Raw genomic sequence first — 26,670 nt, 5'->3', positions numbered from 1 at the left:
GCCTTCGGCTTGCAAACTTGAAAGTCTTGCTGGTTCTTCCAGTGCAATTCATTGATCCGCAAAGTTGCACGGATAACTCAACGGGGTTAGAAAGGTATTCGCTTACATTGATAATAGTATTAGGTTATTTCTGCAAATGTTTACAATATGAGAACCAGAAGAAGAAGAACAAAATGAATAGAAAAGAAACAAAGCTACCCGCATCTAAGACATCCAACATAATACATAGTAGTATGCTGCGACCATGCTGCGCCTCCGAATGCCGACCAAAAGGGCCTCGCACCTGCTCTGTGCACAGTAAGGAAGCAAGCCCAGTGAGCGGATAACATACCTTAAATTGTGCCAGCGAAATATTACACTCCCTGTAAGCCGCGGAAACGACTCAAAATTCAAACGAAACCCCGTGCACCGTGGTTATCATAGCAGCTAGTCTCTCTGCCAGCAGAGACGCCTTCATAATTCTCGTCTACCATGTCACAGGCCCGCCTGCAGCCACGGAAGGAAGAAATAACTAGGAAGCATTACGTAACAAAATTGAAGCCACCGGGCTATCGGGCTACCCACGCTCAGCGCAGTGCTCTTTCCAGAAAACAACTGGTGTGAAAGAAACGTGCCATACTCGCACGACGCAAAGAAGACAATAAATGTCTTGCGTATATTTTGCAATATAAACAACTGAATTCACGCGTACATGTAGAGAGAAAATATCTACAGAGCGGTCGGCAAGACACTTCGACAATTGCGCGTCAATTAAATCTATACCGCGAATTCAGCGCAATCGGCTGAGTCCGGCGAACATGGTCACGTGTTGCGCCAACTTTTTGAAGGAGTTGAGACGAAGGGGATGGATTCATGGAGAGTTGGCTTGCGAAGGCTGGCTGTGTTGACGTAATGCTCCCTCCTAGATTATTTCCTTCGTCCGTACCCGCAGCGCATAAACAGCGAACGATCAGCAGCAATCAAAACAGCCCGGATATATTCATGAAACAGGGATCGCCTAAAACAACCTCCTGAAATGAACCACGCCGGAATGATCGGCAGAAAAAGGCTATGTCACGTAAGCGTGACGTGATTTACAGACTCTGACGTATGAAGAGGCAGAGGAGAAGTGTTGGCGTTAGAGGATAGAACCTCTGCTGCGATGAGAGTGTAGCTCGCCTCTTTGCAGTATCGCGTCGCAACATCTGCTTTTGTTATATATCCGCTGCTACTGAATGGTTGGGAAAAATCATTCCGCTAAAAGTCACCCTTAGCGGTATTTCACAACATCCGGAGCATAAGAAAAATTTCCATCGGGGCCTCATGAGAACTGCATGATTCATATAGGTGACGCCGGTGCACTCCTCGGGGATGGCGCAGGTGCAAGAAGTGTTACTTTCGCATTTGCATGCTCATCTCCGAGCATCACATTGATTGCACTCGTTCTGACCTCAAGAGAGAGTAAAGCAAGCAAATTGCGCGCGCGGGCCGAGCATCGATCATTGTACATCGATCGAATGGAGCGCGCAACGTTAGTTTTCGGAGCAGCGCTCGAAATGAGAAGTTGTGGTTCAGTTCGGGTCGACGGGCCATCATTTTTCACTCACAACGGGCAGATCACTATAGTGCTCTGGCTTACTAGAGCATTACTTCAATACGCCTTATAAGTAGTGTGCTCAAAACGTAGAAATTTCGCCAATAGACGTTTGCGGTTGTTTCTTCTTATTCAAGGCTCCAGGAAAAGTTGCTTCTATCTGAATTGCGGGAAGCGTATGCTATCATGCAGCGAAGAACAGAGGAAATGAAGAAGTGAAGTAAAGACAGGGAGGTTTCCCAGCGTACGCGCTTAGTGCACCGCCTAAAGAGGCGCTACTGAAGGCCACCTAACGGGTGCTTTCGAAAGCACGCTTGGGACGCATTAGCAGGCGACTGCACTTTCTAGCAAGGATAGTCGAAATGTGCGGCTGCGATTTCCCCTTTGTCCGGGTACCAAACCGGTATATACTTCACCGGTGACAGCTGTCGGAGCGGTGACAGCTGTGGGAAAGGCGTCGGCCTCAGTGAGAGCGGACATGTACAGTCGCGGACAGAATATTATGGACCCTGAAATCTAAGAAAAAGCTAAATATCTCCGCAACCTCACAACGCAATCTGGTATTTGCATTTTCGACCTCGACTTGAATATGCTAATAACGTTGTCGTGGGCAGTGTTACTGGTTACTGCTACAGGCTGCTCGGGAATTGAACGTTTTCGGAGATCCCATGGTCCATTTTATTCTGTCCGTGACTGTACACGACGTTACTGGTAGTCGAGACAACCCAGTCCGCAGACGTGACAAGTGCATCGCGCAACCAAGCGCAACGAAGCCCATTTATACGAAGTGGAGCTGGTGGCAATTTACCGCTTTCCTTTATTGACGCAGGGCATCGCCAAATAAGTGCCTTCAATGTTGCCTTAAGAAGACTAACGGCGATTTTTTTTATCCAAATGCGATCCCTGGCCAACAATGTCACCGATTGTACGGGTGAATAAAAGCGCTAGTCGGTGCTGCACCACCGATGCAGTTCAGCGGCGTGCGTTGACGAACTGCCCTTCCCGCTGCAATTTTCCCAATCTGAAATTCTCTTAGTGACCTGCTCGAAAACGTACAAAGCAAAGTCTTATCACCTTTCAGAATTTTTTTCTTTAATGTTACAGAAAACTGAAGCCACGTGATACATTTATAAGCGTAGCAGTGCCGGCCAAATTAGATAAGCCCTGACGGCAAGGCCGGATTTCGTCCTTTGCGTTGAAGGCCTTGCACACCTACGCCACGAAAGATAACAAAGCATTCAATTGCGTACAAAATACACACGCAAAAAGGGACTACGTTTTGAAACAAATTACTCGGCGTAGTGAGTCTACTCAGGCAACATAAATGAGCCAAGACTTCGCAAAACAGACACGAATTTTTCAGCGAACATAAAGCAGCAATACTATACGCGGCAGCTAACAGCAATCCTGGTCCTTGTCTTCATTTTTTCTCACACATTTCCCAAGCAACCACAATATTCAAGATGTCCTCGGGCGAAAACTATAAAGTTGTTGAGGAAGCACATGCCTGTAATCATTAAAATTAATCTGTAATCAGATTAATTTATTGTTCTCCGCGTATGCATAAAATTACTGAGTATTTCTTACAGTAACTCTATTCACTCTTTCTTTTGTTTTCTTTCTTTATTTCAATCTGCTTATTGTTGTCGCTGACCATGCACACAGGTGTGGAAAGTAATCAGTCTGCCAAACCTACAGGGGCTTGTTCTTGTTACCCGCTATTTTGCTTCTGAACACAAATAAATTCTTACCAAGTTGGTATAGTGAAGTAAATAATTGCTACACATACCAGTCCTATTAACAAAAAAATTATGCGCATGCGTTGACAATGTTACACCAATGTTACACAGGTGAAGTCGCAATGACTTGCAGCCCGCACTTCCGAGGATTACGCGCCTCGCGGAAGGTCGCAAGCAGCGGTTTTTCGGCTCACGCTTGTCTCTACTCAGCCGTCATTCTTGACATCGCTGGCGACAGGGCATATGCGGAAGTTCAGGGAGTTGAGAAGCCGCTGTTGAAGCTGCAGCACACAAAACATGAAAAACAACACTTTCAAGCGACAGGTGCCGCGGACATTATGGCTGCTGATCCATCAGCGTCTTCCATGCATAGGATAAAGGCCCTCGGCTTTGCTTTCTCACTTGCGTTCACGTCTCTACGGGTGACAACCAGGGACGACGATTAACTTTGCGAAGCACGCGCCCCACTTATTCGAGTCTCGGCGCTGACTTTTCTCTTGCCAGCCCTTGGTTAAGAGGAAGTTGAAGCATACGTGCAACTACAAACCGTACAGGCCGGCCGTCACAACAGCAAAGGTCGTTTGATGAGCGCAAGAGAGAAATATAGACGAGGCGCGACGAGTTGGTGTCAAAACAACGTGCGCGCGAGTAACAACCGAGGGATATGGGACACCATATTCGCAGAAGCAGATGTGTCACTCTTCCCGCTCTCTTCCTCCTCTTGTGACCTGAGAACAACGAAGAGAAGGATGCGACGTATTTGCATCTCGGAACAGCGATGACCTCGCTGACACATAGGTGATACCATAGCCGGGCTGATTATGTCACCGTGAACAGAGATAAACCGCCTTTTCACTAAGCAAAAGGCAATAATTGGAATGGAAGAAATCACAACAGAAAACGTAGACGTAAAAGCAGGAAGAGTTGAGCGAGTTGGAGGGCAAGTAATTGCTGCTTGACCTTCGTGAACTCCTAACGTTGAGCCAGCCTAAGCACTCATTGGCGCCAACCAAAGACAAACTTATGAGCGCCTGTGACTGACTTGGTGATGAATGCTTGTGTGTGTACGTAACAATGCAAAATGTGAACTTCTTTCTTCCGTCTTTTTCAATCCCCTTTTCCCCTTCCCCAGTGCAGGGTAGCCTACCGGGCTCAGCCTGGTTAACCTACCTGCTTTTTCCTTATGACTTCTTTGTCTCTTTCTCTCTGTATCGCACCCGCAAGTTTCCATTTTTTTTTCTACTTTAAGCTTTCGAGAGCGTAAATGATATACGTTGGGAAACGTCAAGGGAAATAAAATAGTCGAAAAACAAAGAGGTCAACCAGAATAACTGTGCAGTTGCATTGGGAGAAGGGGAAAGGGCAGAAACAATAAGAACGTCTTGCCGGACTGGTCACTTAATTATTATGACTGCTACTTATTGCACGACACAGGAAACAGGCAACATGTATTTAAGCTTGTTCATTTTCCTTCTCTTTCTGTCTGCTCCCAGTGTCGCTCAATAAGTCTCAGTCCCTAAGTAGAAACACTGAGCTGAAGATATGTATATATATCAAAAGGATATGTCCGCGCAAGCACAAGTATGCATGGCGCCCGAAAACTGTTACAGCAATGTGTTTAAACCAACCTTGGTTAACGTACGCTGAGACCGGTTTCCAAGAATTCTGATTCCGCCAAAGGGGACGTTTGACAAGAATGTCGAACGGTTTGCTTTGTGTCTGAAAGCATGTAGAGAACGCTTAAAATTGTCGCATTGCACCCACTAACTTCACATTCGGGACGTTTTGCCATTCCGATGAGGAAAAGGCGGTTATTTGCTATTTGTCAATGATAGTCGAAGCAGGCGGCATATCTGAGTTACGTCACGCCGTGGTAAGCCATGCGGAAGGCGGAGTTTACGTGGGGATCCAGAGAACAAACACATAAGTCTGTAGCGTCTGTGCACGCTAATGTGACTAGTCCACCAAGCTATGGAAGCGGAACTAACCATGTGCTTCTCCATGATTGCGTAGAATCACTATTTTTTTTTTTGCCTTCGCGACCGCACGCACACGCCCACATGTTCTGTAGTTCTGATTTTGATATTCATTCCATTAGCTCTCAAATTCTGAGAAGCCGATGATCTTGCAGACGACTGAAGCTTGGGGTAATTATCGTCGGTCTTGCTCAACGACCCCTAATTGATCTACGTTAACGCTTGCCGGCGAGTACGCGGCTCATCAACGCACTGTTGGGCGGAGTAATTGAACGCTACGAGAGTGTGGCTTGCGCTGTTCGTCGCTTCACCATTACGCACGGAAGTGGAAGCCACTCCATCACTGCGGCAATCGTGAACTGACTCTGAAATCTGCTGCGGATGACGTGCAATGGAGGATCCCTGAACCCTCTTAATCTTACAGGACAGTGCACATAAAAACACGCGTTAGTCGGTGAGCACCGCTTTTTCTTAATTATAAGGCGGTAGAAATGTGGTTTCGTTTTTTCTCACCTTTTCTTTTTCTCCTTTTTTTGATATTTTGACAGCCTACAAAGCCTATAATTGAGGTTTGATGGACGAACACACTGCGGGATGGTCACGTTCACAGCAATATATATCCCGTGCCTGGGCTATCTCTTGGCACATGCATGTTCCGAGTATAGCGTGCTTAACGAAGAGAGAGAAAGCGCCGAGTGTCTATTTTCTCGCTGTTTGAGCTGGTAGAATCTAAGAAAAATATCTCTAAGCACACGGTACTAAGGAAGCTTTGGAGGAACGTTATACCTTGAAGAAAGAAACTGTGAGAGGCTTCGTACAACTACTTGAATAAACTGGTGCATTCCTTGTTCTTCGGTTAAGCTCTTCTCCTAATTTTCTACAGTACACTAGGGTTTAGAGGCCGTCAGACTACTAACTAGGTGGAATCGCAAGCTGCTAGAAGTGCGATCATTCATTTTCCTGAGTATATCCGTAAGTGTTTAATAAACACGCATAATCTTCAGCACAAGTATATAGAAGGTAAATGTCAGATAGCTTGAGGACTTTGCCACATTGAAACATTGAGTGCCTGTACGTGTAATTTTGAATCTGTCTTTGAGACCGCGCCTTAGTGCTAGCTACATACGTAGAGCTTTCGTTGGGATAAATTTATCTGTTTGAAAAACTACTAGGGGTCTCCTTTGAGTGCTTGCGCGGTGTTAATAAGTCATGAGGAGAAATTCCGGGATTTGACAGCTTGAATGGCTGCCAATTTTAATAACTTACACAGGACACCATTTGATCTTGCGTTGCCGTGCGAACAGGCCTTTCCTAAATGCCAACTGCTCGCTCGGTATCTCTTTAACGTAAACTCCGCCTTTTGGATGCGATGACACCCGCAAAGATACACCTCGCATACTCTCGGGGTGGCGAACGCCTTTCCCACGGCCGTGCACCCTGTGCTCCTGACGACGAGACACCATGCAGAAGAAATACACTTGAACTGTGTGTTACAGGTTGTTCAGACTGTTCTGAAAGTTGAGCTGTCGACTCTCGTAGCAGCAGCACCACCGTTCACTCCCCCTTTCCATCGACTGCACGGCGTTCGGACTCCCCACGTAGGTCTCCGCCTTCGTATGTCCCCTCGTTCTCCAGTCTACCGAGCACTGTTTATGTCAGCTCCGTCGACGTCTGTAACAGCGCAGACGTACACATCAGAAGGCCCGTTGTTCGTACGTGGCGTTGACGTTGACGTAAGGACTTTTCTCTCATTCCCTCTCTCTCCCTCTTTCTAGCAGTCTTACCCACCCTCATCTTTAAAAAAGCGTTTTTATCTATCTATTTCATACTACAGGGCCTCTACGTCATATTCGCGCAGAAACTATTGGCGAGCTTGCGCGTGACGTGCTCATTAGGCAGTGACAAGCGTATGCGCAGCGCGAACAACTAATTTGTGCAGAGAGCGAGCGAGCAAACAAGTAGGAGGAAATGGACTGGGAAGGGCTGGTTGTGCGCAGCGTTCCACGCGAAGGTTCAGGCAACGAACTGCTAATTGCCGCGGAAGAAACGCGTGTTGCCTGGAGGGCGACAAGAGTGGGGACAGCAGAAACTGAGCGAGCGACAAACACAGTGTCATAGCTGCATGGCTGAAAAATGAAACAAGTAAGCGTCTACAAAAACAGCGATGTTGTCGGGTGTTGTGCATGGTCCTTGGCTTTCAGAAATGCCTGCGAGTGCGCATTTTATAGCTTGCTCGCAAAATGGGCCCATGCGTCCTTAAAACAGGTGGCGGTCCATCGAAGTAAACGTATGCAACGCATGCGTTCCATTACGAACACAATGTTTAATGTCATCGCTGACCGGTGGACCATGAATGGCTTTGAAGCAAGTTATAAGCTTTACGCAGGCTGGAAGTTGGATAAAATGATCAGGAGTTTCACCTTCCCGACAGAACATAATATCGGTTAAAGTTGCTCAATATATCTTCAATTCAAGAGAACGCAGAGTAGGAAATATTTATTTGAATGACCCACAAACACTAAGCTATGACCATGCGTAGGCTAAGGCAAGTGTGTGTATCATACTTGGCCACCACGGAAGCAGACGAGCTGATAGCAGCGCATCCTTCTTTCCCCTAACCACTTCTGCGCATGCGGCACCCTCTCACACGGAGATATAAAAGCAACCACAATAAAGAGACAGCCAGTTTTTCGATGCCCAACCACTGTGTGTGTCGACTTGCTCAGAGGCGCACGATACATGGTGTCAGAAGTGCCCACAGCCGCGCGGCAGGAAGCAAGCCATGGACGCCTTAAAACTGCCCTGCCCACTACAGTTGACCGGTAATGTCAGAAGGAACTGGGAACTCTTCAAACAAATACTGGACCTATTCCTGACGGCTACCTCGACAGACCATCCCAAGACAGAAGCGGTCAAGGCGGCCATCCTCCTGAGCGCCGCGGGTGACGAAGCGCTTGAGGTCTACAACAACTTCACATTCGCCGAAGGTGAGCTCAAGGATGACTACGAGACACTAGTGCGGAAGTTTGACGCATACTTTATTGAGCAAGGAAACGAGGTTTACGAACGCCATTTGTTCCGTATGCGAGTCCAGGATGAAGGAGAGCGATTCGAGCGGTTTGTACGTGACCTGAGGACACAAGCCAAGCTTTGTAATTTCGGGACCCTTGAAGAGTCTCTGATTAGGGACCAGATTGTATTCGGGACTAATGACAAGACTGTCCGAGAGAAAATGTTGCGGAACAAAACCTTGACTCTTCAAAAAGCCGAGAACATATGCAAAGCAGCTGAAGCGGCGGCACAACAAAATGCTGCATGGGTCAACGAGCGCGTGCAAGTAGACTCCACTAGCCGATATGAACGCGGCAAAGAACAAAAAGGCCGGTGCAAGCACTGTGGTCGAGCGCACGCGCCACGGCAATGTCCAGCCTACGGAAAAACTTGCTACGCATGTAAAAAGCAGAATCACTTTTCATCGTGCTGCAAGAACCCGCAAGTTCACGGCATTCAGGAAGATCGTGAAGACAGCTTTGATGTCCTTGACGTCAGCATCTGTGGCGTAAGCACAAAACCAGGGAAAGACTGGACAGTGCGTGGCAAGGTCTCTGGTCACGACATAGAATTGAAAGTCGATACTGGTTCCCAAGCCAACTTGATTCCGCTTAGCATTTTTCAGCGCATCTCGAAAGTGAACACGTTGCGCAAGAGCGCAGCAGTGCTGACTGCCTACAACGGCTCCGAGATCAAGCATCTCGGTGTCGCAACTAAAGCCCTAGAGATGAACGGTACGACGAGAGATACTGCCTTCTTTATCGTCAAGAAAGGACGCCAAGCGATCATTGGCTTGAGTACATGCATCGAGTTCGGCATTGTTCCAGCAAACATCGACTCAGTCAGGCGAAGTGGAAGAGGCCCAGAAACAGAATTTGCACATCTTTTTCATGGAACGGGCTGCGTACAAAGAACGTACAAGATGGTTCTGCGACCAGACGCGGTTCCAGTCGTACAACCTGCTCGGAAAGTACCTTTGGCACTGAAGCAACCATTGCGTGACGAGCTGGCACGCATGGAGAAGGCGTCCATCATCGTCAAAGTAGAAGAACCCACCGAATGGGTAAGTCCTCTGGTTGTGGTAAGAAAAAAGAACGGCGCTCTCCGAGTATGCATGGACCCTAGAGAAGTAAACAAAAACATATTACGTGAGCACTACCCGATGCCTACCCGCGAAGATATAGAAAGTGAGCTTTCAGGTGCTCGATTTTTTTCGCGACTGGATGCCAACTCTGGTTTTCATCAGATACCCCTTGATGAAGCTACATCGCGCGTCTGCACTTTCGCGACTCCCTTCGGGCGCTATCGGTTCCTAAGGCTACCGTTCGGCATTTCGTCTGCCAGTGAGGTCTTTCAAAAGACACTGACTGAGATCTTTGAAAGTATCCCAGGAGTACGCGTTTACGTCGACGACGTCCTCATTTGGGGTGCTGACAAAACCCAGCATGACCAACGTTTGCGTGCCGCGCTAGAAAAGGCAGAAAAAGCAGGGCTCACGTTTAATCCTGAAAAATGTGCGTTTGGTATGAAGGAGATAACATTTTTAGGTGACATAATCAATGAAGGCGGCGTGCGCCCAAGCCCCGAGTTGATTGAAGGCATCCGAGCCATGCCCGCACCGGAAGACAAAAATGCCGTGAGAAGAATGATGGGTGTCGTCAACTATTTCCGAAAGTATGTACCCAGCTTAAGCGATAAAACGACGTTGCTGCGAAGCCTTGTGAAGGACGATACGGTTTCTGAGTGGACTACCGCCCATCGGCGCGAGTGGCAAGACGTCTGCGAGGCATTAACATCGCCGCCGCTCCTGGCGTTTTTTGATGAAACTAAAGAAACAAAGATCTCGGCAGACGCATCAGCCATCGGCATTGGCGCGTCGCTATTGCAAAAACACCAGCATGAATGGCGCCCAGTGATGTACGCCTCGCGAACGCTAACTGATAGCGAAACGCGATACTCGCAAATCGAGAAAGAAACGCTTGGCATAGTGTTCGCCTGCGAAAAATTTCACCAGTTTACTTATGGCCGCAAGATCCTCATAGAGACGGACCACCGACCGTTGTTGGCCATCGCAAAAAAATACATCGGAGAAATGCCACCCCGGCTACAGCGCTTCTTTGTTCGCCTTCTAAAATACAATTATGACTTGCAGTTCGTTCCCGGAAAGGACCTGCTCCTGGCTGACATGCTCTCCCGTGCGCCCTCCCTTTCACCAAACCCGGAAGCAATGGAGGACATCGAGGTCCACGCAGTTCGTCTAGTCTCGTGCATGGTAACCCCATCGACAAAACGTCGCCTTCAGGACGAGACACTATCGGATCCCTATCTGAGTGCTGTAATGCACCAACTCTCGCGTGGCACAACGGTTCAAGGGGAATTACGTCCGTTTACGGCTGAGCTATCTGTCATTGACGGGATACTACTGAAAGGATGCAAAATTGTCATACCCAAGTCCATGAGGAGCGAAATGCTAACAAAGGTACACGCAGGTCATCTGGGTATGAATAAGTGCAAGGCAAGAGCGCGCGCTCTTATTTTTTGGCCTGGACTAGACAGCAGCATTGAATCAATGATTCGTTCGTGCAACGCATGCCAAAAATATGCATACAAGCAGCAGTCCGAGCCCCTTATTTTGCGCCCGACACCTAGTATGCCGTGGTACAGAGTAGGCATCGACATATTCCATTTCGCCGGGGAAGAGCATCTAGTAGTGTTCGATGCGCACTCCAATTTTCCTGAAGTGGAAAAGTTATCTACAATGACGGCCTATGAGGTGGTACAAAAAACATCCGCGATATTCGCGCGCTACGGGATCCCTGTGCAAGTACTTACAGATAATGGGCCTCAATTCGCATCCAAAGAGTTTGCAGACTTCGCAAGGCGATATGATTTTGAGCACATTACATCAAGCCCGCGATTTCCGAGATCAAATGGACTTGCTGAAAAGGGAGTACAGATAGTTAAGCGCATTATAAAAAAGACCAATGAATCTTGCGACGATTTTTGGTTAGGACTCTTGTCTTATCGTGTGTCTGTACTAGAGGATGGCCATTCACCTGCCCAACTGTTACAGGGACGGCGCCTGCGCACCAACGTTCCGGAATACAGCACTGAGCTGGGATGCCCAATAGTCAAGCATCAACAGCGGGCCACGGGCAAAGCGCTGCACCCTTTGCAGCAAGGAGACACTGTACGCATACTGGATGACGACTGGTCACGTAAGGCAAGAGTGCTTCAAGAAGCGGCTCCCCGGTCGCACATTGTGGAGACAGAGGATGGAAGGCTTCTAAGGCGGAACAGACAACACCTGCTGCAAACGCGGGAAAAATACCGCAGGGTAGACGAAGATGACAACAGCAACGCTGAAAATAGTAGCTTACAAAACGAAAGACAGGAGCCTCCAGAACAAGGCCAAAGTGCACCCGGGTTAACTGGTCATCCGCAAGCCAACATACAGGTCTTCCCCAAAGTGGAGACATCGGAAGCAGAGCCCCGCAGGTCGACCCGTCAGCGCAACAAGCCTCAACGGCTGCAATACGAAGCGAATTTCCGTCAAGTCTCCTAGCTTTTTTTTTTCTTACCTTGTGGACATAAAGTCTCTTTTTTTTTTCTTTCGTTAAGGGAAAGGAGATGTATCATACTTGGCCACCACGGAAGCAGACGAGCTGATAGCAGCGCATCCTTCTTTCCCCTAACCACTTCTGCGCATGCGGCACCCTCTCACACGGAGATATAAAAGCAACCACAATAAAGAGACAGCCAGTTTTTCGATGCCCAACCACTGTGTGTGTCGACTTGCTCAGAGGCGCACGATACAGTGTGCACTGAAAAAAAGAGGTGTCCCACTTGATAACCCCCGATGGGATGTGGCTGCTATTCTGTAATATACTAAGTATGTCTACTAGGCAAAGTAACGCACAGTGAGCTCATGATCAGGAAGGAAAACTTTCGTAAAACGAAAAAAAATCTTGTAACAGAATTAAAGCAGAACAACTGACTACATGCATAGCTTAGCGAAAAGAAAGCACTGACAAAAAAGTTTATGATTACGTGTGCTTCTAATATTAGACAAAAAGAGCATTTGTCACATGTCTGCAAATTTATGAAGAATTTGAAATATACATTATGCATGGTCATGGGCCTTTAACACGCAGTTTGACGTTCAACGCCGGCTACAACTCATTCAAAGTGAGGAGATGGATGTTCTTCATAGTAGCAGCGTTTGCCAGCTTTCGGGCGCTTCAGGTTATTTCGAACTAGAAAGAGTCCTGCATAAAAGAGGACCCGCTTATTGGGCCTGTTGGACGTGCAGCTCTTGGTGTCGCTTTGCTTCGGTCTGACACCGAATCTCCTCCGAGCACTGCAGTTGTTCGTGTAAGGAGCTAGTACCACCAGTGATGATGCTTACATATCATCCTACGCACACCATATTCTGTTCTCGACAGCAGACAGCAATGTTCATAGTCGCAGGCAAAGTAAACGAGTTCCTTCCTTTGGAATTTACCTTGATAATTGCCCGAAATGAATTATGTTCGTTAAAGTTCCCAACAACAATCCATGGACGAGGAGTCGTATCTAAAATGTCACTCAGTCTCTGTCTATTGAAACTTGATGGAGAAATTTAGGTAAGCGCTGTCTACAGTCAACGCAAGTTTGTGTTTTTTCATGGTCAAACGGGCATATTGATTACTCTCATGAGGCCATACTGGATGAACAACATAAGTCAGTTCCCCCAGTATGTAGATGATCATCTTGCGAATGTCATGACAAGTCAATGACACATAAGTATGTCCTAAGCGCCGAACGGGTTTCTGTAGATTCGGTTCACAGACAACAATAAAGGGGGGCGAAAACGTTTTGGCGGGTATCAACAATACGGGATTTCAGTCGACGGGCATTCCATTGCATAATGGACGCTTCCTTGACTTGTCTGGAGAACGGCTGAGGCGTTAGATTCATTGTGCTTGCTACTCGAGGCTCGCAAGAACCGGATCCAGACCGCCCAGCACTTGCAGTGTGTCCCGAGCAGATGGCGTCTGCATGTCATTTATCATCACGTGAATGACTTTCATTAGAGACTTGATTATTTTAATTACTTGTTTCTCTTAACATTGCACCCGATCTGTGCCGTCATTGGTGTGTCAGCAGTCCACCATCGGTCTTTGTTCTGCTGGAAGATTTAATGCCGGAAGCGCGGGCCAGGCGTTTGCAGCAGACGTATGCACTGTGTCACTAGACACCGCGTTGTCAGTGCTGTCGATCGCCTTGGGAGCACCAGCTCCAGGAAGTTGCGCCTTTCTTACGACGGTATCAGTATTTCTAGAAGACGAAGGTCGCCTGCGGCGGGCACGACGCCATCGCACTTTGGCGGCGGCCTCTCTGTGCGTCGAGTTATCTCTCACCGTTTGTTTGAACACTTTCACCATTTGTTTGAACTCTGTCTTGCCTCTCGGGCAGTCTTTTTACGACACCTAATAGAGAGCAGAACAATTTATGCATTTGATGCATGTCACACGACAAACATCAGCGCCGTGCTGCTCAGACCATTTTGGGCACACAGTCGAATTTTTGCATATACCACTGACATAAACGATCTTCAAAGAATTACGGCACTGAAGAGATCTCGGCGCGAAAGGTCGCACTGGAAGATGAAAAAATCCAACTTTCACTCGTGACGGCAAGCTTCCTCCCTTGAAAGTTACCTTCACACAACGCGATTCTTGTAGGCGACTGACTTCAATAATTGTTGCATCCGATGTGGAGGGTTTAAACAAAATAGGCAGGTCGTTGTCGTGGATTGACTCATCGACATCATAAATCACGCCTGATGAAATGTCGCTGTCCTGCAATATTATGCTGCGAACATTTATCGTGCCCAGCACTTTGATCATGCACAAAATATCCAGCGCTGCTCTGTTCTTGACACCGACTGCGAGGATATTCTTACGGGTGTTAAGGCTCACATCCATAACCTCACTCGGAACAAGAGCCTCTTGTGTTACAGGTATGGCTTGCCTGTTTAGCCGATTCAGGTCGTCGGCTGGCGTTTTGGGCAAGAAGAGGATAGTATTAGCCTTGTCATTGTCCTTAGCCATGGCCGCGGTCCTTGTTTAAGACGAGGAAGCAGTGACGATTCTCCTCTTTTCTGTTTGCCTAACAACTGTCAAGTAGCCGCCGTCATCCGACACATCTTCTGAAACAGAGTAGTACAGCATGTCCTCACAGCCTTTGTCGCTCATGAGGTGGTTGCGCTTCCTCGGAGCGCTTGACGCTTTGACGTCTGTCTCACCCGGATGCCTAGCTGACTCCGTTTCCATCGCCGAAGGTATCGGGAGTGGCGCCCCCCGAAAACACGCAAAAATACTCGTAAGATAAAAGCAGTAGAAAACAGAGTTCTACACGGAAAGCCACTTCTTCGTCGTCCCTTAAAAAAATAACTAATAACCTACGGTTTAAGTCCCATGGCATAGTAAAATGAATTGAGGCGTACTTGTACAACAGGTGGCAGTTTGTGTAAATAGCCCATGAGTACTCAGCTTCTTTTCCTGTCATCTCTGGGGTGCCCCAAGAATCTTTAATAGGAGCCCTGCTATTTTTGCTTTACATCAACGGTATTGCTAAAAGATGTGGTCCCAAATATTGAGGTTCGCCTTATCGCGGATGGCTGTCTGTTACTTTGACGAGTGAGGAGCGTCCTCGACCACTCCCTGCTACATGATTCTCTAAACATACTTTTTAATTGGTGCGCAGCCTATGACATGGAAACTAATTTCGATACATCAATCTGCATGAGTGCCACAGCAAAGACATCACCATTGCAATTTACTTACAAATTAAGGAAATTCAGCAAACAATTGAGATGAATTATCTGGGTGTTACCATGACACATAACTTAAGCTGGAACGAACATGTTGCCAGTGTATGTGGATCGGCGCAGCAAAAGCTGGGAATACATCGAATTTCTTTGTTGCCTAACGCAGCGTACGCACTTCTAGATTTCATGCAGGCCCTGATATAAATATCTAGTTATAGTCGCTTGGTGAGTCGCCGTTGGTGAATGGCCTACTCTTTCGTGGTTTGAAATTTCTTACGTTTTATTTTGTTCGCAGCACTTCTAGACAGCACACTGTGTACTAATTCGGAGAGAGACAAAGTGTACGAAGGGAAGGAAGCGAGGGGTTCATGGATGAATCCTGGAGATGCTCCTGGAGTCAAGTGATTGTAAAAGTGCGTGCAAGTTACTACTCATGAAATCGAGATAACTAGTGCATAATAATGATAACTAATGAAGTATTCGAGCTAATGAGTGAGTTCTGAGTGAGTGAGAACTAATGAGTGAGTTCGTTAATCAACCACAGTTGTTGTTTTTTCATGTTTAAATAAAACTGTAGGTACTTTCAGTTTTACTCGAATGGAAAAACTATATTAAGCACTGTGGTATAAACTTTTTTAAAACAGGGTTGAAGTACCTCAGACAGGCTGGCCAACGTTTCGATAGGTGGACCTATCTTCGTCAAAGGCGGCCTCGTCATCCTCGGCGTGTTAGTTTTAAAGGGTTAGTGCAGTGACGTCACGTGCGGGTGTTGTCGCTGGCGGCTGGTTTTAAAGAGAGAGATTACAAGAGGGAACAGGCGCTGCCGTCCGACGTCTGTGAGCCTCATTCTCAAGACGAAGGGACAAGAGCGTGAGAGTGGGCACGCGGGGAGGAAAGAAAAGAAATAGAAGCAGAAAAAAGGGGAAAAGAAGGGAAAAAAAAAGCAGGGGGGTGCCAGGGCCGTACCAAGACACAACAAAGGGGGGGGGGGGGGTGAAAGAAAAAGAAAGAGAAAAATGAAATCTTTAAGAAATACGGGGGCTTGGGAGCGTGTTGGGGATGCGAAGGGTTAGGAGGTAATCCGGGGGAGTCGTTGGCGGCATGTTTTTGAGGCATTAGAACGGCCGGTCAAGCAATAGGTCGAGTAATTTTGAAATAGTTAAGGTGGCGACGGGGAGTCTGCGGTGCAATGGTGGGTTGACTGAAAGGCAGCGGCATGGTCTTTCAAGGGGCACTGCCCCACGCGCTTAACGTAGGTGTCGTTACGGCGGCATCCAGAAGGCGATGGTTGAGGCGCCGAAGAAGGCATATTGACTTCGGAATGTGTTGTCGAGGGGGTTTCAAAAAAAAAAAGACTAAAAAAGGGGTAAGGGGGAAGGGGGGGGCGAAATCGGTATAGCAAACAGGAGGGCGACGCGTGCAGAAGTGGGCGCGGGCAAGTGTACATGGAAGAAGGGGATCGTAGTACACTTGGTATGGACGTAAAATCCTGAAAGAGTACATTAAATTGAGTAGTAGGCAGGAAATTTTTTTTTTCTTTTTCCCTTCCTCCTCTCTCCCCCTCTCCCCCTTTTTCCTCCGAAATGAAAGAGTAGGTGAGGTTAAGAATTAAAGTTGGCTGGTGGCCTAATGTGTTTTGTGTATTGGTTGATGATATGAGAGTTTCAGATTTAAGTTGAAATCGCTAAACATCGTTCGTGTTTCTTCAAATCTATGTGCTCTTCATCACATTATTCGTCATGGGCATAGTAAACGGGGCTGCGTGCAGTTGAATAAACACGGCCAGTACACGGCCAGAGGAGAATAATTTCCCATCCAGGTTGGCAAAGAGAAGTTTAGTTTCCCAGCTTCGGCTTTCTCCGGCCTGTCTCTACGCGACATGCGCTCTGGCTGCCTTAATTTTTTTTTTCGCGATACCAAGCCCCGGCCATCGAGGAATACTGTCTTGAGCTGAACCCGGCACTCAGGTATTCACAGCACGATTCTCCTCCCTGCGAATCCGATACACGGGAGCCTGGTGCGGCCAGACGACGGAACTTGTCAAGCAGTGTGCATAATATGCATCAGGGCATGCATACGCAACACAACGCAAATAACAAAACAGGCCGAATGGGCGCGAGGTGTATTCTGCACGCCTCGCGTGAGCCGGAAACAAAAGTCCTGCCTATACCAGGACTGTGCGGTGGCGCCACGTGGGCAGGAGTAGATTCCGTCGCTGTCAACCTCATTAGCCGTGTGAGCGTTGCATTCCCCTTACTCCACTCTCACTTCCTGATGACGCTCGCTTACTTGCTATTTACTCCCCGTTCTGCCAGTGAGAGGAAGAAACTTATTTCCGGTCCGTTTTCGGTGATCGCGCTCCGCACATTCGACGTATAACAATGCATCTGCCCAGAAGGAGCAGCAAAGGAGCAACGAGTTCAACGAATGTGAGCGCTATCTGCTTCTGTGCTTGACAGCCATGAGACTCCGCGGGACTACGTCAACATTTTTGTGAATGTGCTTTTGCTTTGTATTTGTTTTTTCTCGTCGAGAGTACGCACGGGTGTCAGCTCCGTAAGCATGCCGGATGAGTGTTTCATCTGCATTTTGGTGAATTCCGGAACAATGTTTTTCTGTTGTCTTAATTATAAAAACTTTTCTATACGAGCCGAGGGCTGGTAACTGTGTGTGCATGTGCTGTGCACTCGCCGCTTTGTTCGCGTTGAAGCGAACGCCAGCACGAAAGGCAATTCGCTCGCTGCTGCTGCCACTCTTCCTCACGCCAGCCTTCTGATAGCGAGTTTCCGCGATCATCGAGTGAGTTGTGTTCACGTTTGCCTGTGTGTGCATGACGCCATGATTGGCAGAATGAGAGAGTGGGTAGTAGTTTACTTGTAGAAAAGAGAATGCGTTAATGGAAAGAGACAACAAGGCTTGTAATTGCGTGATACTTTGCTCAGGAGAAATAATGACTATGAAAGAAACATCATTGTGTCTTCTTTATTTTTTTTTTGGGGGGGGGGGTCAAGAAATACCCATTAGTAAGTTTCTTTAAGTTCGATTCTCTCCCCATGATCGTAGTTGAGATTAGCATTGTCATAAGTACATGTGGTCACCGACTTGCTCCATTTGATCTCGCTCATAACCTCTTTCATTCCTTCTGTGACAACAGACACGCTCTTTTTATGACCGAATCGGCTTGTTGCTGTACTGATATTGAATCGTGCTTGAGACTGAAACCTGCGTTTTTATCGGTCACTTTCTTTTTAGCCTCCTCCTCCCTTTCGTTTTACCTCTTTAAATTTTAGATATGTTCTGAATAATAATAATAATAATAATAATAATAATAATAATAATAAGCAGTATCCTCGACGACTGGCGCACAGAGGGAAAAAAAGAAACAGTGGAAAGGTAGTACAAGTATGACGAAATGCTGTGAAATAAAATTATAAAGTAAAGTAAACAAAAAGAACAGGACAAATAACACGAAATTGAGAAACAGAGTGCAGACTTAGACATTAGGTGACATGATGAATAACAGAGTTTCAGCACCAGTCAAAAGCCAAGAATGTGCATTAGATGAGGTAACATATAAAGAGAGAGAATCTATGAGAGGACAGAAAATGAGTGCAGTTACAAAAAAAAAATCCTAGAAAGAAAGCTCGAGCTTGGAACAGGAAGAATACAGCACGTTTTGCGATGTATTTTATGTGACATACACCCCTTAAGTGAAGCGTGGGAAAGAAAAGCTTCTCTTGGAAACCGGAGTTGCTCGTGTCATAGAACGAGTTTTTTTTTTTTTTTTCAAATGTCACTATTTAGACATTACTTCTCCTGAACTGTCTGATTGTTCTTGTTGTTTTGCAATAATAGTAACCTAGCAACGGAAGTGGAGTCTACAAGGCATCTCTGGGTTTGTCTATGTGTTTCTGTACAACAAAAAGATTAGATTTATTGGTTAGGTAGAGCACGAAGCACATGTGCAGCATACATGCGAAGTATTCGTGGCGGATCTGAGACCGGGCCGTGGTCTTAAGAACCTATAGCAACAATAAGCATACAACAGGAACGAAACAAAAAGAAGCGCGTGTCTTCTACTAATAATATGGAAAGCTAAATGAATAGATAGGGTAACGTCGCAAGAGCGTGCATTGGAGATGAGGTAGAGCATTACCCATGTAGGCTGTAGCAACAAATCACAAGTAAAGCAAAGTTTCCTGTAACCCATCACCTGTACATTGTCAAAAGTAAGGCACGTTGGCCATAGTACTTCTAACAGATGTCTAAGTGATTATATTATCAAGGAAATCTGAAAAAGAACGAAGTCTTAGAAAATTATATTCACTTAGAAAAAGAAGTATCTGGTGCAACACTAGAGAGTGTAGGTAAAAATAAACGCAGACATTTATCGCTAACGTCGACATCGCAAGATCACCATTAACGCCGTGCATGAAAGCTCTAAATAATTCAATATGAAGTCATCAAATTCCAGCATTAGGACTTCAAATGATTTAATATAGTATATACTTCGCAAATCATTAAATACAGGAAAAAACAGAAAGAACTTATAACTTTAACTAACTAGATGTAATAGCTTATCACTAGATCAGTAGAAATTAACCAATCCGTTTTCGTATCGTTGTGTTCTAACAAAATAAACACTTTTTGAGGTAAAAAGACATGGGGAACCTGTTGCTCCGCAAGTTACTTAATTATTAGTTACTTAGTTACTTAAAGGGCCAAACATTGAAATCTTCCTTACCGCACTTAGGAAGCCTTCGTTGCGATGAGGCGGCCTTATGTGCTTCTGAAAGCTTTCTTACTGAGGGGCCCTCAATGAAGACTTACTTGGCGCTTCCTCAGCGTAAGCTCCCAAGCTAACTTCATGCGTCCTTACGCCGCTCCTGACCCTGAACGGGTGCTTCACCTCATTGCTTGGCCACGTGGCATTTGCATGCGCATGCGAGCTGCCGCCCGCCTGTGAAGAAGTGCTAGGGCGGGACGTCTCGCCAGGCATGTTCGCTTCAGTCGCACGTACGGCATGAATAGCGTTGCGCGCCAGGATGTGGTACCTTTTCACGTTTAGCAAACACAGCTAGAAGAAAGCGGCCACGCGTCTCTATATTAGCATTTCAATTTAAATATTGTACGAGGGTACTTCTTTTAGTTAAATAATGACGTTCGCGTAAAGCTTTAAGAGATCATCTCGAACCCAGGCGTGCTGCAATCGTTCCTTACGTGCGGACGGGCGAAGGGTCAGGCCCAAACAATGAAACGTTCCTTTCCTCCGAGCGCTTCCTAACCTTATGTGAGGCCTGCTTACGGCGAAGGACCGATGGAGGAAGCAAGCGTGCTCTGAAAGCTTCCTTCGCCCGTCGTCAAGTAAGGAGCGGTTGCCGCATGCCTGGGTTCGAGATTATCTCTTAAAAGCTTTACGCACAAACCATTATTCAATAAAAAAATTTTATCATCGCACAATTTTTGAATTGAAGAGCTAATACAGAGGTCCTTGGACGCTTTGTTCTAGTTTTGAACGAAGTTAGGTTCTTATACACCTCTGCGCGTCTTAAAGACCACAACAACCCGATTATGTATGTTTCCTTCTTTTTACCTTCAAACTTTGAATTAGCGCAGAGGCGAAAAGAAAAGAAACACAAAATGATTAGACGAAAGTTTTCAGCGGCAGAACATTCCTACAGGGAATATATTTCCCTGCTTAGTAGGTTAGTTTAAAAGGACTGAAAAGATCGTTATTTCTATCTTCCATTCCAGTATATTTTATCTCCTAAAACTGTCTACAGCGTACGTTCCTGAAACTCATTAAAGATACAGGGTTCCTGGGGCTGTGCACTTGCCATTTGCAATATGTACTCTCGAATTTATTGTCTTTACACATTTCTTTTCCAGGCTGTACATTAAGCTGTCACGATGCGTTAGAGATTGTGGCTTTAAATGCCCGGTTTGAATGCGACAACAAAGACATGGGCTTGATAAAACGCCGTACAGAAAGGAGTGAAACAAGTGGCCAATAATAATCATCAGACAAAAGTGATGCAATAGCCCTATATTAGATGCGAAGGTTATAGGAGAAACCATTTTTCGGGTAGAGCGTTTATGGTGGAAAATGAAGGAAGCGGTAACGGCTATATTTGCTTCACTAATTTCTGATTCTAGATAGAAATTTCAGTGGCGATTTAGCGGTAAATGCGAAAGAAATTCGTTAGCATTACGTCGCACTTCGAGGTCCCGGATACATGATTTAAACGGCGTTCACCACATGGCAAAGTGCTTTTCATGCATGAGCTGACTCGACAGATGCATTGCCTTTTAGAGGAGTTAGGTGCAACTAGTGGTGGCCCGAAACAGACCACCATGAACGTCCCGACTTTATGTATAGATATGTATATATATATAATGAGAAGAAAGGGGGCTCATATCGGGAGAAGCCAACAAACAAGGACACCAAGGAAAACTTGGTGTCTCGTTTTCCTTGATGTCTCTGTTTGTTGGCTTCGCGATATATATATATATATATATATATATATATATATATATATATATATATATATATATATATATATATATATATACATACATATATATATATATATATATATATATATATATATATATATATATATATATATATATATATATAAAATATTATAATATAACGCTACCACGTATCTGATTTCCCACACTTCACACACATACACATTTTTGCACTGTGACCTTCCTAGTAATGACTGGAAATGTTCGGAAGAAAAGTAGACAAAAGGTGTGTGATCTGTGTTTAAAACGTACCCATGACGGGTGGCTACTCACTATTCTTTTCGAAGAGCATTACTTCGGCTCCCACGAAAAATGCGCCGAGAAATTTCCAAATTCAATATAAACACGTACTGTACTTGACTTCATGCACGCCGAGAGTAGGGCTCAATATGCTTACCGGAAGAGTGAAACTGAGCGTTGATGTCGAGCTGAAAAGGAAAATCCGCGCAAACACCACAACGCAGTGAAATAAAATCAAACACAAAATCAGGCATTACGTTAATAATGTCAAGACAGAAAACACCAAAGAAACAAAACTTTTCGTTCTTCTCTCTTTCTGTTTCTTTACAAAAACTGGGCTAAATTTTTAGGTATCCTAAAGAAAAGGATGCTCTCGACTTTGGGTAATGGCTGCATTTTATCATCGGAGGTACATCTTAACATTTACCAACTATTGAACGGCGATTCAGTGCAGTTACAGTGTTTCGAGTACGACAGCCATCGGGATCTAATTTTCCCGTTCGTAGGAATGTATTTCTCAAGAGAAAAAAAAATGGTAGGACGCTTAATCTTCGCCTGTAAGAGCGGAACACGATAGCATTCAAAGATCCCTGACTGCTTCTCGCACTTTCCGCCAACTGCAGCTTATGTAACCATAATGTTTACCGTGAAACGCTAGCGGCAAAGCTATGCACGAAGGCGAGCTTCCAGGTAGAAACGCGGACTCTTGCGTGGGCCAATACCAGAGATTGGGCACCACCGCACCCACATCTTTATATTGTTTACAGGTCTGACATAGTAGTTCTGCGAAAACCCGCAAGGTGGAGAGAAGTAATGAATAAAGGGAAAATTTCCCTTTATTCATTACTTCTCTCCACCTTGCGGGTTTCCGCAGAACTACTATGTCAAACTCTTGCCTTTGCTTCGTGTTGTCGACCAATTCGACTTCGCCCTGCCATCTGCTAGCCGCCTGGTTAGCTCAGATGGTAGAGCGGCTGCCCCGGAAAAAAGGTAGTGATCCCGGGTTCGACTCCCGGACCAGGACGAATTTTTCTTCAACTCTGAGGCCTTTCTTTCGAGGAACCCGTATGGGTTTCCTTCGTAGCAATTGCTATGAACGGGTGGATGTCTGATTTTCCCTTTCTTCTTTACAGGTTTGTGTTATCGTTTGACACTTTTATTATTTCAGCCTTAGAAGGTTCAACAAAAATGCGTACGCTGTCGGTGTTTGCTTTCATGACATTTCTTTGTGGGCTGTCGATCGTTCTCAAAATTCTGAGGAATAACTTTGTCAAGAATGTAAGGCAAGGCATAATCAACTTTAGTGACAGATTGGTGGGGCAATATAGCCCGCTTATGACGCACGTTATATAGTAAGGCATGGTATATGCCATGCCTGCATATACAGATGCGGTAATATATATGAAACTTTTCGCCCCCGGGACGCCCGGCGCCGGACGCCTACGCGGGATTTTTTGCGACACGGGGCGTTTAACGCTAGCACGCTAAATAGACAACCAACCCCGGTTGCCAACCTAAAATGCGTTTAGTCTGCTTTAGGAGGTGGTTATTTGTGGTACTATGTTGCTCACACCAGCGACAAGCCATTCTTTTTGTGCCCTTTCATTTCTCTTTTCTTCATTATTTTCTGCATTCCAATTTAAACCACACTTCATTTCTGCGGCGCTTTCCTTGGTTTCGTCGTCTCTTGGCTTCATGTGGTCATGATTAACAAAATCGTGCACAGTTCCCCTTTTTCTCTCGTTTATGCTGCACTATGTGCTTTGAGTGGCACACCCCTTTCCCGTATGCCTCAAAAGTACGCGGTAGCCATAGGGTACTTCAAGGGCCGCTACCGCAACGACCAGATCGGAGGCCCGTCGAGCATGTCTAATACCGGTGTCACACGTACACTTCTGATCGCGATCGGGGCTGATCCGGATCGAATTTCTCAATCGCGATCAACAATAGTCGCTGCTACATGGTCCAACGATCCGGATCGAGTTATTATTGTCTGCTGATCGTGGAAAACTCTCAGAACGGCATAATCTATTAGGTACAAATTAAAATTTGCAAATTATGGTTAAATTTGGACAATAGTTCAATTTTACAGCTTATTATTGCTAGTAAAATATTTTTATACGTTTTTTTTTATTGAGCTGGCTTCACTTTTTCTTTATAACGTTTTCAGAATACTGCACTAGGGGGCGCAGATGGCAGCCTGCGATCGCGATCAAGGGGCCTAATCGCGATCCTCGGATCGTGATCACCCAGATCTGGATCCTGCAGGATCGCGATCAAAAATCACCGTGTAGCGACACCCAATCTGGATCAAGGTCGATCCGCATCGGCCCCGATCGCGATCAGAAGTGTACTTAGGGCACCGGTATCAGACGCCACCACCAGAGGCACAGCGTCTCAGCGACAGCGTCTCCATACGCAAGCTGCCACGAGAAAAGGATGCGAGAACGCCCTACTTACCACTGGTATCACCGGTACCACCCCACGGTGGCACCGTACCACCGTGTGTTTTTTGCTATTGTATTTTACTGCGCTATCTTCGGGATCGGTGGCCCACGACAGCGGTTAGACACGAATAAATCACGGTTATTTCCCAAGGAATGCTACACGGTTTCAGATAATCTCATAGAACGACCTTGCAGCCACAGGAGCGATAATTGCGCAGAAACACTTGCAAGGAAGATGAAGGTATTAAAAGTGTTCTCTGTCAATGGTTCTTTCTGCATTCCATCTCCTCGAACTACATATCATATTCTTTACAAATGCTGTATGTCGTCTTCTCGTTCCCGTACTACTTTCCTTTCAGAGCCTTAACACTATCCACAATATATCACTCCCCAACCATTGAATTGCAGAGCAAAAGTGCTGCATTCGAAAATTAGTATAGAAGATTTACGGTTATCAGACGACGCCACTACAATTATGAGCATATTCTTCAAGCTACAATACGTCCATTACAGAATAGTGACACGCCACATTGTCTTTTCCTCGTGACCGTTTTTCACCGACCTAACGACTATTACAACTATCGCTCGGCACAAAACGCGCCTTCGTGCACTGGAACATTCTCGAATGTTGTTGACGATTCTATAGCGAAATAATCTTGTCCAACCAGAATGCGTGCGCGACGCCGAAAAGTGATGTACACTTTAATATTTACGCGAGCACCAGCGATTACGATGAGTCATGTATAGTCATGTATAACGTCGACGCTCTTAACCAGCAGATCAGACTTCAGACTACCGGCGACTGTGGCCGCTCCTATCATTGTGGTTTGAGTGTCATTTGTCTTTCTTGGCAGAAGTTCGACTGATAAATAATTCAATTAGTAATACATGGTTTTCGCACGGGTTCTTCCCAGCGACTACAACTTGACACCTGTTGGAGGGGCTTAGTTGAGCCCCAGACGCCCCCTGAAAGCCATGAGAAAAGCCTGAGCCATGAAGACAACGTAAACGTCGCCATGGGCCAGCGAGCAAGGCACCGGCTGCAAGGATTACTGCCGGAGTATGGGCTCCTACGAAACCAGACAATGAAGATCATGGCCAAGCCAGCAACAACAAAGACAGGCCCATGGTGTCCTGCAGCGATCGTGTTGCAGGAACCCAGGAAGCCACAGGCTTTCCGCAGATCATCGCTTAAAGACCCAGAAAGTTGGCTGGAGGGGCACTAAAGTATTACTACGTTCAACAAATATAACTGCGAACGCAAGCTGTGGCATGTCTAGTTCTCCTTAGTGGACGGCGCCAGGATTTGGTTTGAGGATGAAAAGCCCGCTCTACAACGTGGGACCTGTTTTGCAGCCCTTTCCTAGACACCTTCACAAGCATCGCGTCCAAGAAAGAGACCGAAGTTCTTCCAGAAGCCCCCGTGCAGCTACCAATCGGGAACATCGCGGTCTCAGTTGTTCCTGTACGAGAAAATTACACAGCCGAAATCGCAACAGAGCGAAATTTATTGCTTGCTTGATTACTGGATATATTCCTAGCACGAGAAATAGCCGCAGTAAAATCCAGGACGACACTTCACAAACGGCTATTGTGCACTGCGCACTAACAATACGATGTGCTGCAGAAAACCGCAGTTACTTCGTCAGATCAGGTAAGACGAAGAAGTGGGAGGACAGGATAGACAGTGAGCACGCGTTCGTCTTAAGCAACGCTGATATTTAATCATCTCCGGCTAAATACCCCTGGAACGTGGAAGCAGGCTTCCCCCCGCAGTGACATCGCAACCGAGCGAACGAGCGGCCTGGGGCCCCAGACGCAGAGGGCGTAAAGCAATTAGCACGGTCGCGGCCGACGCCACCGCAAACATCACGCTCTTGCCACCGCAGTAGCAGGGTTCACCACACTCGGGGAACGCGGTAAATCGAATTGTGACCGCCGCCTCCTAGGTCACAGCGCTCCTCGTTGACTTTGCGACGTCTAGGAAACTCGCCAGCCCCACTGGGAATCATCTTGGGCAACCGAAAGTCAGTCATCCGATGACCGCTCCACAAAAAAAAAAGCTAGGCATCGACAATTCGCTTTCTGACTCGCCCAGGAAACGAGCAGAAATAGAAGATAAGAAAGGATTGAAATAGGGCAGCCAATAAAGAGGAAAAGACAGAATCAAGGAGGGAAAGAATCAAAGAAAGAAACAGCGGGGGACGGAATGAAGTGCGAAGAGAGTATACGGTTTTCGTAAATGAGGCGAAAAAGGCCACCGAAGGCAGGCGCAGCACCATTCACGATCGATGGC

The sequence above is a fragment of the Dermacentor albipictus genome, chromosome 1 (genome assembly GCF_038994185.2).
Source record: "Dermacentor albipictus isolate Rhodes 1998 colony chromosome 1, USDA_Dalb.pri_finalv2, whole genome shotgun sequence".
Taxonomy (NCBI): domain Eukaryota; kingdom Metazoa; phylum Arthropoda; class Arachnida; order Ixodida; family Ixodidae; genus Dermacentor; species Dermacentor albipictus.
This window is presented reverse-complemented; position numbering follows the sequence as displayed.